The sequence below is a fragment of the Cervus elaphus genome, chromosome 4, assembly GCF_910594005.1.
Source record: "Cervus elaphus chromosome 4, mCerEla1.1, whole genome shotgun sequence".
Taxonomy (NCBI): domain Eukaryota; kingdom Metazoa; phylum Chordata; class Mammalia; order Artiodactyla; family Cervidae; genus Cervus; species Cervus elaphus.
Window position 1 is genome coordinate 54,960,415 of NC_057818.1, and position 14,317 is coordinate 54,974,731.

The window sequence follows — 14,317 nt, forward strand, 5'->3', positions numbered from 1 at the left end:
ATCTGTGTATGTGGATTACTGGATTACTACTTTATCACCTAGGGCGTGTGCAAGTGTGTGCTCAGTCATGTCCGACTCTGCGACCCCATGGACTTAAGCCTGCCAGGCTCCTCTGTCCATGGGATTTCCCAGGCAAGAATACTGGAGTGGGTTGCCATTTCCTTCTCCAGGGGATCTTCCCGATCCAGGGATGGAACCTGCATCTCCTGCACTGACAGATGGATTCTTTATCACTGCACCACTTGGGAAGCCCCTGATCACCCATCCTACTAGCATTTGGTTTCAACGCCCCAGGGTAGGTTTATAATTGCACTAATACCAGTAATGCCCGATGGGACAACTTTAATTGCTGCAGGCTAATGAGAAGAGTACAGAGGTGGATCTGGCTCATGATAATTCTTTTGGTCTCAACTAAAGCCAACAGACGTAATGGTACAAGTGGAGGTTTTGCTGCTGTTGCATCTGAGAAAAGGGATAGGCGATCTGAGACAAACCCAAAAGGGCCTGGTGGTAGTCTGCAAAAGTTGTTGTCTCAAGGAAGCAGTTAAGTTTTGGCAAAATAGCATCTCTCTCGTTAAATTAACATTTGTAATATGAGTTACATTAGTTTGGTTGCTTTGTTTGTATTTAATTTGCAAGCTGACTTTGGCTCTACAGTGGCACAAGAGCTGCAAGCTTTAGAAACTTGTACACTTTATCATCACTTAAGCTTTGTTCATTAGTTTAAAAAAAACAATTTAAAACACAGGGGATCCAAAGCAATTTTAATTTTTGCCTTTTAAAAAGGCCCATCATTCCATGACTGGTTGGGGTAAGAAGACAAAGGGAGTCTCCTGTGAAATGCTACAACCTCTGGGGAAGGTAACTCACTATAAGATTCTAGACTGCAGCCGTAAATCCACAACTAACTAGGTAAATAACATCCACAGCAGCTCTGTTTGGCGGGGAGGGAGGGAACAATCTGAATATCTACCTGTCTACAAAGATGTTTAATTTAGTCCACAGTCAATCTCATCATTTTTCAGTTAGTTATCAGGTTGAAAAATCTGTTGGAGTGAAATGAAATGAGAGTGAATGGAGAGTGAAAATGAAATATGAAATGTGCTGGTGCTCAGTACTGTCTGACTCCACGGCCCCACGGACTGTAGCCCACCAGGCTCCTCTGTCCATGGAATTTCCCCCAGGCAAGAATACTGGAGTGGGTTGCCATTTCCTTCTCCAGGGGATCTTCCTGATCCAGGGATTGAACCTGCATCACTTGCGTCTCCTGCACTGACAGGCGGTTTCTTCACTTCTGCTTCTTTGGGGCAGATAATCATGGTCTGAAAGAACTTTCTGTGCCGGTGGCAATGTTCTAAATCTGCACTGTCCTGTGACAAGCACTGGGCACATGTAGCTAACAAGCAGCTAGAAATGTAGCTGGTGCAACTGACAGATTAGTTCTTTGTTGTTTAATTTTAATTAAGTTAGCTACAAGCGGCTAGTGGCTGTCGCATGGGACACTGCATTAAGAAAATGTTTTCCAACTTCTACCTAAAAACCGGGGGGAGGGGGGGGGAAATCTGATGCTCTGTCAACACTGAGTCTACAAAGCAACAACTGGCTGGAGCTGAGAAACCACAGCTGCCTTTCTTTATCTATTTATTTTCTATTTTTTGGCAATGCCGTGCAGCATATGAGATATTAGTTTCCCCGATCAGGGGTTGAACCCATGCCCCCTGCAGTGGGAGCGCGGTCTTAAGCACTGGACCACCAGGGAAGTCCTCACAGCTGCCTTTAGACACAGTGCACGCGCCAGTTTGCAGAGTCCCCGCCACTCCCTAGTTGCTCACAGCCTCCTACCCTACTCATTTACCTGCCTGCCCGGCTCCTCTAAAGAGGGCCTGGCAAGACATCTGTATTTTTTTTTTTTATATTTATCTATTTGGCTGTGCTGAGTCTTAGTTGCAGCATGCAGGATCTTCTTTTCTTTTTTAGTTGTGGCATTCGAATTCCTAATTATGGCATGTGGGATCTAGTTCCCTGACCAGGGACCGAACCTGGGCCCCCTTCACTGGGAGCACAGAGTCTTAGCCACTGGACCACCAGGCACTAGACCATTCAGGTGTCACTAGACACCTGAATTTATAATGGTTGACTTGTGCAGTTTCCCTTGACCACTTTCTCTCCACTCGGCTTTACCAAATGAAACCCTTCAAAATCAGACCGAAATAGCCCCTCCACTCTGGAGAATACTTCCAACATAATTAAGTCAGAGATTACTTCCTCCCTCATCTGAACTCCGATAAGTGGTTGTCTGACAATCGAGTTAACACTTAACTCAAAAGACCGTGGAGTTTAATTCTCAATCAGGTTCCCCAGGACTATAAGCTCTAAAGTTGACTTCCAACTCTGCCTCATGTGTCTGTACTTCTCACAGCATCCTGCCGGGCACAGAACTCTGATCAAAGGAGCTCTCAGCAGCCCTTTCCTTGATGAGTGACAGGACTCCACTGTGCCACCTCTTGCCCTCTTTGAAAAACCTTAACCTGTCAGCGTGTCAGCCTTCACCCCCGCCCCCAGCCCCGCCCAAGCGCCACCTCCTCTTTCTCTCTCTGCATCAGGGTCACCAGGGAGAGAGTGAGCATGTCTAGGTAACATCAGGTTGTTGGGAGCTGGGAGATAGGAGAGACTTCCAGCTTTTACCTTACCTATAGCAATTCTTTCTTATTTTTTCACACCAAACACTGCTGTAAACTCTAGGCCTATTCTATTTGACCTACACAGTGTTTTTAAAAATTAGATCAGCAATATTTTTTTTATGTTTCATGGGAAAGATTTCAACTAGATATGTGAATTTCTGGCTTCTCTTGAAAATGGTTAGATTTGATATTCCCTGATAGTTAACAATAGGATAGAGTGAGGGACAAGAGGCTTCCCAGGTGACTCAGTGGTAAAGAATACACGTGCCAATGCAGGAGACGCAAGAGACACGGGTTAGATCCCTGGGTCAGGAAGATCCCCTGGACTAGGAAATGGCAACCTCCTCCAGTATTCTTGCCTGGAGAATCCCATGGACAGAGAAGCCTGGCGGGCTACAGTCCATGGGGTGGCAAGAGTTACACACAACTGAATGTGCATGCACACATGAGGGGCAATGGCCATCTCTGGACTGGGTGATGGCCTCCAGTTCCCGTGGTCCTCACTGATCTTTCTGCCTGGCCCCCATAACCAACAGCGTTTTAATAATAGCAAACATTTACTGAAGATTTATTATGTTCCAGGCTCTACTGCAATCAGGTATATATCATTTAATTCCCACAGCGTCCCTAGAGGCATAAACCATATTATTAACCCTATTTTATGTATGAGGTAAATAAAAGTCCAGAGAAGTTAAGTAACTTGTCCCCAATCAAAGTTAGCATTCAACCCCGGGATGTCTCCAAAGCCCTTCAAAACCCACTTCACCATTCCACTGTGCTGTGATTCCACACTCGATGCTGGGACTCCTTCCCTATATATTGCACTTAGATTCTTAAGTTGAACAATCAAGGAAAAATCTTCTTCTAGCCATGTACCCAATATAATTTTAACTATAAAGTTAACTCATTTCCACTGATCACTCGTTGGAAAATAGAAAGACATCGAGGAATCAGAAGGCTATGATTGCACTTGCCAGAGTGAATTCTTACACAGAATTAACTAAATGAAGAAAAGAGACGTCAAAGTTTCTCACTCCACAAGCTGATCCTGGCAGAAAATGCAGATAATCATTACAATCTAGAACATTTTCACAGTGAGGACAATGAGAGGATCCCTGGGGTCCTCAAGCGTCTTTCACGGAGTCTGTGAGGTCAAAACTATTTTCATAATAGTATTTACATGTTATCTGCCTTTCTTATTCTCAGTGAAACTTTAAAGGATTTATTTCAAGAGGCTGCATGCAGAAGCAGATATAAGACACCAGATGATTCTAAAAATGTAAAACAATGCCACTTTTCTCACTAAATGTTGTTTTCTGAAATAAAAGTGCCAATTAAGTTAACATATAATGGGTTTACAATTGCTATTTTTAAATGAATTAATATTTTAAAAATTTATTAGCTTAAACTCCTAATACAGCAAATATCAGCAGATATAAATTCTTCAGCCACCTGCTGCAAAGAGCTGATTCATTGGAAAAGACCGTGATGCTGGGAAAATTGCAGGCAAAGAAGGGGGTGGCAGAGGATGAGATGGTTGGATGGCATCAATGACTCAATGGACATGCATTTGAGAAAACTCCGGGAGATAGTGTAGGACACAAAAGCCCGGCGTGCTGCAGTCCATAGGGTCACAAAACGCTGGACACAATTTAGCAACTAAACAATCACAGTTCACATGCACAAAAACACCCTGGGTGGGGTCTTCAATAATTTTTAAGTGTAAAGGGCTCTGAAGACAAAAAAGTTTGAGAACTACTGCTCTGAAGGGAGAAAGTCCAGCACATATGCCTGCCCCAAATAGACATATATCTGTGTATGTGTATCTAACGTAAACCCCCAATTCCAAACTGGTGGCCAGCAAACACATTTTGCAAGGGCCCCACACTGTATTTAAAAACTTGTTAAGTTGGTTCTTAACATTTACCGATCAAAAGATTTCACATAAAGACAGCATTATGGTTTCTTCTCAAAAACAAAACTTCTGGCAACACTACCCTGACATTTCTACTTGGCCATTTCCACTGGCTGGCATCACTAGATGGGGAACACAATCTTCGTTTCACCATAATCTGGACCTTTACCTGCCCATCCCCGGTAGGCATCTACATTGCTGAGCTGAAGAAGAAAAAGATTCCTTTGCAATAAATAATGAAACATACATCAATCTAATAAATGTCTGCATTCCTCCAGATCACTCAAAATGTACAATAAGTGATCCTTTTCCTTATCTGACCTCCTAAAGCAGCAACTTCTGTAATGTTTCACCAGTGATACAGAGATCCTTGGAATGATCAGAAACCCTTTGGAGAAAAAGGAATCCATCTGAAAACGAAGACATTCTCCAACAAGTGCAAAGGAAGGAAACTCACCAGGAGGAGGAGTGAGTGAATCAATCCCGAGGAACAGGGGGGTCCACTTTAGGCCCCACAGAGAAAGGGGATCCGGTGACAGTTAAATCATTGGCTGTTTCTTCCTGGAACACTGGATAGTAAATTCAGGACCCTCATTCAACTTCTTCTGCCCTGAAAGCAGGTGGTGGAAAGGAAGGGGCTGTCAGAACCTGGATCCCAAGGAAGCAAGGCCACAGGTGTGAAATGGGGCAACTGGTAATTTTTGGAAGAAAGAAGAAAGCAATACTAAACTGGGGAGATCTAGGTAGGAAAACGGATTTTGATGTTCAAGGAGTTATTTTTTCTTTCTTTCCTTATTTTCCTCCCCTTGGGAAGGAACCTGCAGAGCTTTGCTGGGAGAAGCCTAACTGAGGTGGAACAGGTGATGAAAAGGGGTTTGTGCTGGGATGGCTGGGGAAGAGAGTTGGAAAAAAAAATATTAGACAAGAGAGAAAACGGAAGGACTGAGTTGGTTTGTTATCAGTGGAAAGATATTCCAAACAGGGGGACTCATGGTGGGAAGAAAGAATTTTTGCTGGAAAGTGATCCTCAATGGAGGAAAAAAAATTTTTTTTTGCTAGAGGAAGTTCCTAAGAGGAGGGGGAGGGGCGTAATCAAGGCGTCTAGGCGGGCTTCTTGGTTTTGCTGGAAGATCCTAAATAGAAACAAATCTGGGTCATCTAAAGTGGGGATCTTTGGGAGGAAAGTGGATTTTTAGCACCAGGGCCTGGAAAAGCAGAGGGCAAATGCAAGGCCGAGATGCAGAAAGTGCGGAGGTCGGGTAGGGCCCGCGGCGCGAGCTGGGGAGCTACGAGGGGGCAGTTGGGGCCTGGGGGGCGGGGTAGGAAAGAAAAGGGGGTGCAGTGAGCCAGGGGCCTCTGAGGAGAGTCTTCTCCAAGGGGGAAGGGACTGCGGGGATGCAGCGGGGCCCAGGGCTGTTGGGGTGCAGAAGGTGCGTGCGTGACGCGGGGTGAGCGGCGCTCGCCGCGCCTGCTGCGCCTCTCGAAAGGGAGCTGGGGCCCCCTAAAAAAGAAACATATAAACGAATTAGATTTTAAAAGGGGGAGGGGTTGACGAATGAGGAAGGGGAGGGAAAGGGCGGGGTAGGAAGGAAGGGGAGGGGGCAGGGGCAGCAGCAACCGGGTTTTACCCGCCCCCGGGGGCTCGCGCGCCGGGCCTCGCGCCTCGCGGGCATCCCAGCGGCCTCCTGTCTGCCCCCGCGCCGCCCGCCGACCGGGCGCGCACGCGCAACCGGGCCCACCTCTGGAGAGCCCCGCTCACCCGCGGCGCGGGCGCGCGTACGTGGCCGCGGGCCGCCTCGCGCCGCCCAGAGCGGCCTCGCGCGCGCCTCGCGCCGCCCGGGCTCCCGGCGCGTGCCGCCCGGCCGCGCAGTCTCGGCGGCTATTCGGCCGTCGCCGAGGGGGCGTGGCCACGCAGGGCGTGGCCAGTCGCGGTCAGGTGACCTGCGGCAGGCGGGAAAGGAGGCGGTTGGTCGCCATTTTGGGAGGAGGGCGGTTGAAGGCTGGGGAGTGTGAAGGCGCACAGGGAAAGGGGCCGCGGGGGAAGGGGCCGCGGGGGGAGGGGCCGGCGCCCCACGACACACACACTGAGGCAGAGAGTCGGGCGTCTCAGTCCATTGTTCCTGGAGGGCGGCGTTAGAACGCAGCATGGGAAACTCCGGCTCCCCGCGGGCCGCTCTACGCTGCAGCCTCAGAGGGTGTTGGGGGGTGGGGTAGGTGTGAGAGCAAGGGCCCCTCGCAGCGTCGTGGGACCCTCGAGGCAGTCCCTGTGCTCCGTTGGGGCCACCGAGCTCTGCCTGCCAGGGGGTTGGGAAGACGTGGGGCTGGAGAAGCACGAAGCGGGACACGATCTCCTCTGCCTTTTTAAAGCCAAATCCTGAGCCGTCTGTAGATCGGGCTCCGAGCTGAGCTGTGTTTCGGGACCGGGAAAGAGGAGGAAACCGGGAGCAGCAGTGGCTTGGGAGTCGGGGGTGGTTGATGATCGGTTAAGAAATTTGAACCCTGGAACGACTTAGACGGAGATTTAGTTCCTTAGAAATTGTGCGCTGAAAACCTGTGGAGACATCAGATTCGTGGTTGCCTGGGGGTGGGGATGGAGACTAAGTTTCTAAACTCTAAGAGGATCTGCTTGGGATGATGGAAGTATTTGAAAGCGGGTTGTAGGGGGTGACTGCACAACGTGATGACTTTACTAAAATTCCTTGTGTTGTACCCTTTACACGGGTGACTTTCGTGTAAATTAAAGTTTTGATGTTTTAAAAAATGTGATCCCTGGGGTAGGTAGAATAGAGGGGAGAGGAAAAGGACTGGCATTCCACCTTTGGATTCCTTCATTCAGCAAATATTTATTGAGCTTCTGTTTGGATATACCACAGTGTATGAGTCAAACAGCCCTGCTCTGGCTTATGTTCTAGAGAGAAACTGTCTGATAGAAATATTAATAGAAGCACCTAGTGCCAGCCACATAATTTTCTGTTTTCTAGTGGCCATATTTTTTCAAAGCTAGAAAAAAGTGGGAAGTTAATAATACAATTTAACCCTAAATGTTATTTCAACATGTAATCAGTACGAAAAGTTTTAAAAGATAATTTACCTTGGGGGTGACTCTTTAAAATCTGGAGTGTGTTTTACATTGACAGGACATCTCAATTAAGACCAGCCACTTTTCAAGGATTCCATAGCCAAATGTATGGCTTAGCTACCGAACAGCAGGCATATCTTTAGTGGGGGCAGGCGAAGACATTTAGAATACAATGTGGTTATACTTTGTTGTTTGTTTGTTTGTTTTTAATGTAAGGAAAGACACTACAGTGTGTCTGAAGATGCTATTTTATACAGGTCAGTAAAAGCCTCTCTGGCTAAGTTACACTGAGCAGAGACTGGAAGGCCATAAGGAAGGGAGCTATAAAAATATGGACAGGAGGGGGCGGGGGGAGGCAGAGTACACATCTTCCTTAGTGGTCCAGTGGTTAAGATTCTGAGCTTCCCTGGCCAGGGGGCCAGGTTCAATCACTGGTCGTGAACCAAAATCCAGGATGCTGCATGGTGCAGACAAAGAAAGTAAAACTATCTGGGGGGAGGAGCAAGTGCAAAGGCCCTGAGGTAGGAAGATGTGGGATCCATCTTCAGAGACCACTGTGGTTTGAACCATGTAAGCAAAGAGTAAACTCGGGGCAGGTCATGTAAGACCTTATAGGTTATGCAGACGGGCATTAAGCATCTGCCTTTAATTTAGGAGGGTTTCTTTGTTTACTTAGCAAACATTAAAAAATACCGAGTTTCAGCAGTATGATCTCTCTTCCTGATGCAAGAAAATGAGTACCCCGGTCAATGAGTAGATGAGAGTTTTAAGAACAGGCCTTAAGGTCCTGAAGGAAAGTGACATTTTTGCTGTCCTTTGACAAATACCAATCAATTTATGGCCAGAGAAGGTCCTTGCAACATACAATACCAAAAAGAGCCTTCAGAAATTATTTTAAAAGACTGCAAATTAATGTGACAATCCAATAAATAAAGGTATGTGGAGACATTTCATACAAGAGGGAAAATAGGGAAAATGACCTAGAAATAGCAAGATTTTAACGCAAATTAAAGCCACAGATATTAGGTCACACCCACCAGTTCGGCAAAATTAAACATTTTTTTCTGTCAGGCATAGCAAGGGGAACTTGCGCAGTACTGGTCATGGGTAAAACTGGTAGTCACATTGCATAACAAATTGGAGCTACTGAATAAAATTAAAAACATAGGGCTTCCCTTGTGCTCCAGTGGTTAAGAATCTATCCTTACAATGCAGAGGACACAGGTTTGATTCTTGGTCCGGGAAACTCCCACATGCTGCAGGGCAACTGAGCATATGCACTGCAACTACTGAAGCCCTTATACTTGAAGCTGGTGCTCTGCAACAAGAGAAGCCACTGCAATGGGAAGTCCATGCACCGCAACTAGAGAGTAGCCCCCATTCACCCCAACTATAGAAAGCCCACTTGCAGTAATGAAGACCCAACACAGCCAAAAAGACGTTAAAGATGTAATGTGTCCCGTGCCCCAGCAATGCAGGGATTGACGGCAGAGAAACTCTTGTTCATATGCATTAAGAGACGGACATAAGAATAGTCATAAGCAGTAATATCTGTAATAACCACAAAACAAAAAACCAACTTGGGTTGGATGATTTCTGGAACAGAAAAAGGACATTAATAGAAAAGCTAGTGAAATCTCAAAAACAGAAATTCAGTTAATAGTAGTGGATTAGTGTTGATTTCATGTTTCCGACAAATGTACTCTGGTAACGTCAGAAGCTGACATTAGAGAAATCTGGGTGAGGGGTCTATGGAGGTGTATGTCTTTTCAACTTTTTTGTAAATCTAAAAATCTTTTCAATCTAAAATTACTCCAAAGTCAAAAGTTTGGGAAAAAGACAATATGTTCTTCTGAATAACCTGTGGTATACTATAGTTATTCAATGGAATATTTTATAGCAGTGACAATCAGTTTCAATTACTACAGTACAGATGTGCTTCCATTTACTTATAAAGTTTCAAAACATAGGCCAAAATACACGATATACAGTTTAGGGACCCAAAGTAAATTGGGCTTTTTAAAAACAAAGGAAAGAGAAACACAAAATTTAGCAAAGTAGTTACTCCTGAGGGGTGAGGGAAATGAATTGAGATGGAGCAGGGCCCATAAGGGAAGTGCAAAGGAAATGGATTTTTTTCCCTTATGGTAGGCCCACTCATTTTATTCTTTATAATATATTTGATTTTTTAACTATATTAAAATGTTTAAACATTTGTAGCTCAACATTTTTTTTTAGATATGGGGGTACAGCTGTGGAAGCAAGATTTTGGGCTCTGGAACAATTCAAGTAATTCCTTTTATTTCCTCTCAACTCTTGACAGTCTTTTAGGGTGCTGTGCTGTGAAAGAGGTACCAAAAAAAAAGAGAAGAGATGGGTTAAGAAAGAAATAAGTTAATTCCAAAGGGAGATGAGAGCTGTGAAAGAAATGAACACATGTGATGGAGAGGATCTGGATGCTTGGGAAGCTGGATTTTCAAAGCACGATCCCCAGACCAGCAGCATCACCAGTTTGTTAGAAATGCAGGCCAGGCCCTATCCCAGTCCTCCTAAGGCAGGAGGTCTTGCATTTTATAGCAAAATTCCCATGGGATTCATGTACAAATTGAATTTTGAGAAGAACTGCCTTAGACAGCATGATCCAGGAAGACTTCTAAGAGGAGGTGGCATTTGAATTGAGACCTGAAAGTTAAGAGTCAGATGGTCAAGCAGAGGTCTAGGGCAAAACTTCCAGGCAAAGGAGATGTCAGGTACAAAGGTCATGATACCAAGTAGAGATCTAAGGAGTTCAAAAAGGACTAGAGGACTTCCTTGGCGGTCCAGTGGTTAAGACTCAGCGCTTCCACTGCAGGGGGCACTGGTTCCATCCCGTTTGGGAACTAAGATCCCATATGCCACAAAACTCAGTCAAAAAAGAAACTGTCAGAGAGGACTAGTGTGGCCACAGCAAGCAACTCAGGGGTACTGATGAGGTTAAAGAAGCAGATGAGGTCCACCCAGAGCCTGGTGGGCTCTGGGAAGAAGTTTGGATATTATGTGAAATCGTTAGAATCCACTGCAGTGTTATATGCAGGGAGAGACATAATCTGATAGACATTTACAAAAATGTCACTCTGGGCCTACAGTGGCTTCATATTGTGACAAGTTAGCGAACCTGGAGCCACATTTCTCAGAATTCCCTTCCATATATGGTTCTGGGTTAGGCTTGGCTAGAAGGGAAATCCACAAAACATTGATTTGTTTAGCAATTTTAATCTAATATATAGTCCATATTCAGATCTCCCAATCATCCTTCAAATATCTCACCTTAACAATATTAATAAGAATAATATTCCAAGTAACAATCAGAGCTGTCCTAAGGTTGTCCTAAGGGCTTCCCCAATGGCTCAGATGATAAAGAATCTTCCTGCAATGCAGCAGACCCAGGTTTGATCCCTGGATCAGGAAGATTCCCTGGAGAAGGGAATGGCTACCCACTCCAGTATTCTTGCCTGGAAAATTCCATGGACAGAGGAGCCTGGTGGGCTGCAGTCCATGAATTGCAAAGAGTCGGACACAACTGAGTGACTAACAAGGTTGATCACACATAATTGCAAAGAATAAACCTATTAGGGGTGGCAAACAGCGTCTTCCAATAGTTTCTCCCCTTGGTGCGACCCAGTTTTATACAACTAGTCCCAAACATAGTGGTAAGCGCACTATCTCATGCCTGGAGATTATGAATTAATTGACAAGCCTGTGATCCAGTCATTGTTCAGTTTTAAAACTTCCCTAGGTGATCACAGTATGCAGCCAAGTTTGGGAATCACTACTGTGACTAGGAAAACCTGTAGAACTTCCCTGGTGTCCAGTGGCTAAGACTCCGTGTTCCCAATGCAGGGGGCCCAGGTTCGATCGCTGGTCAGGGAACTAGATCCCACATGCAGAATCTAAAAGTTCACATGCCACAACTACAGATTCTGCATGCTACAACTAAGACCCAGGGCAGCCAAATATATACAGTAAATAAATATGTTTTTTAAAAAAGAAGTCAAGTCCTCACCACGTTCTTCCTTGGTCATTGATAGATAAAGCTGCCTCTGTGGTCCTCTCCGCCTCCCACCACTGCCTGATTTGCATGAAGACTACCGACCTGATCCTTTCAACAGTTCTCAACAGTGCTTCTGATACTGGGATCAGAAATGTTAGCTGGTCACTGAACCTCTGGAAGGTGTGAAGATGCGTAAGAAGCCTGGGCAGAAAAGGAGAGTCAAGGTGGGGAAGGGGTGTCTAGATTTGCACTCAGAAAAGTACAGGCGTTGGAGGAGAAGTTAATCAGTGAGGTTGTTGAAAAAAGAGAAACCAGAGAAGTGGAAGGATAAACCATGAAAAATCTAGCCCCAGTGAAGTGAAGGGAAAAGACGCTTTCAGAGGACTGCCCTGGTGGTCCAGTGGCTAAGATTCCTTGCTACCTATACAGGGGGAGTGGGTTTGATCCTTAGTCAGGGAACTAGATGCTGCAACTAAAGATCCCACTTGGAAAAAAAAAAAAAAAAGATCCCACATGTTGCAAGGAAGATGGAAGATCCCACGTGCTGCAACTAAGACCTGGCGCAGCCAAATAAATAAATATTAAAAAACAAAAATCAAGATGCTCTCCAGAAGGTGTGTGAGGTCCACCCTGGCCACACGTCTCTCCTTCCTGCCTTCCTCACTTTCCTGTCCTCACGTTCATCCCTTGAATTCACTTCCTTTGAGCATTCTCGAAGCCCTTGCCCCTCTCATCCTCTGAAGTACACACCTGGCCAAACTCCAGCCATCTGCCTTCTCCAGACCAGCTGAACGTAGCCCAGCCAGCCCAGCAGGGTTAACCCGAACCAGAGAAATCACAGACCTCAAGGGGGCGCAGGATGTTCTCTCTGTGTCCCTGGTGAGCTGGCTTTCTGTCCCATTGCAATTCTACCTGTTCCCTTCCAGGCCTCCTACCCACCCAGCCCTCCCATCCAGCTGAGGGCCACGTCCCTCACTTGGCTGTGCAGACTGAAGCCATCAGTTGGGAACCCCTTCGTTGCCCAGTACCAGAGCACAAGCCCCCGCAACTTCCCATTCATTACCAGTCCCCCAGCCCCTGGGTTCCATCCTGTTTCTCAAGGATTGAGATTATTTCTGTTCTTTTTTCTTTTTTACCTTCTTTTCTTCCTTCACCATTTCCTCTTCTGTTACTTCTACTTCTCCTCCTCCTAATTCTCCTCCCCCTCCTTCTCCCCTCTTCCTGCACAATCTCATCCCACATTAGCTGCTGCAATCCTTTCTAAAAGGCAAATGGGACCCCTCCACTCGTTGTGGGAAGAAGGGTCATAATATTGCGGACAGATTTAGCTACTACTCTCTTGCCTAAAGGTGTTTGGCTGGTGACTGTTAGTTAGCTCCCTCTGTAGTAAAGGCAACTTCTTTGCAGCCAGCAGTCTGAGAGGTGATGCTTTTAGACCCTGTGAGCATCCTGCTTCCCACCAGCCTTCCCCCAGGGATGTTGGTGTCTGATTCTGCCCTTCTCCTGGAAAAATGTTTCCCAGTAGTTGACCATGTCACAGATGGCAGCAGCCTGGACTCAAGTGGTCGGTATGGAGATGGTGAAAAATGACGACTCTGACTTTAATTGTAATAAAATCCCTCACTGTGTAACTAATGACTAAGTATGTGTCTCCTCTGCTCATTCTGTGAGGATGGGGACCATGCTCATTTTGGTCACTGAGTCTTCAGTACCTAACAGTACCTTCTAGTAATAATATAAAGGCACCAGGGCTTCCCTGGTGGCTCAGTGGTAAAGAATCCACCTGCCAAGCAGGAGACACGAGTTCTATCCCTGAGTTGCGAAGAGTCCCTGGAGAAGGAAATGGCAACCCACTCTAGTATTCTGGCCTGGCAAATTCCATGGACAGAGGAGCCTGGCGGGCTACAGTCCGTGGGGTAGCAAACAGTTGGACACGACTTAATAACAGACTTTCATTTTCTTTTTTTTTTCAGCAGTGTACTAGGCCCTTCACAGTCACTCCCCAGTTGAGCGAGGGTTTGCTGCTATGCCCACTGTACCCACGAGGAAACTGAGGGACGGAGAGGAGACTAACTTGCTCAAGACGCAGAGCCAGTAGGTGGCAGAGCTGGGATACGAACCTGGAGGCCTCATTCCAGAGCCTCCTCTCTTCAATATCATGTTCTCTGACTTCAGAAAGAAGCTGCAGTGCCTCTATGGTAGAAAACAGTATGGAGGTTCCTCAAAAAAAAAGCTAGAATTGCCATATGACCTTGCAATCCCACTCCTGGGCATATATTTGGAGAAAGCCATAATTCAAAAAGTGCACCCTGATGTTCATAGCAGCACTATTTACAATAGCTAAGACATGTAGGCAATCTAAATGTCTTTTGACAAATGAATGGATAAAGAAGAGGGGGTAAATATACACAATGAGATATTACTTGGCCATAAAAAAAGAACAAAATAATGCCATTTGCAGCACCATGGGTGGATCTAGAGAGTATCATATAAAAAAGTGAAGTTAAGTAAAACAAAGACGAATACCATGTGATATCACTTACATGTGGAATCTAAAATATGACGTAATGAACCTGTGAACCTACCTATGAAATAGAAAAAGACTCATGGAC

The 14,317-nt window shown here is 45.8% G+C and overlaps 1 protein-coding gene across 4 annotated transcripts in view; it reads right to left on the reverse strand.

Annotated features, from left to right (window-relative positions):
• ZNF541 (zinc finger protein 541) overlaps positions 1 to 14,317 on the reverse strand; it is a 53,061-nt gene that overhangs the window by 19,775 nt on the left and 18,969 nt on the right. The window contains exons 1-2 of one of the 4 annotated variants that reach the window (XM_043899640.1): positions 6,356 to 6,399; positions 5,054 to 5,206 (exon numbers count right to left, since the gene is read on the reverse strand). The gene's annotated coding sequence lies outside the window, so the exon portion shown is untranslated. Of the gene's footprint in view, positions 1 to 5,053; positions 5,219 to 6,224; positions 6,331 to 6,355; positions 6,400 to 14,317 lie in introns of those variants that run through there. The other 3 variants (XM_043899639.1, XM_043899637.1, XM_043899641.1) reach the window with 3 other exon arrangements.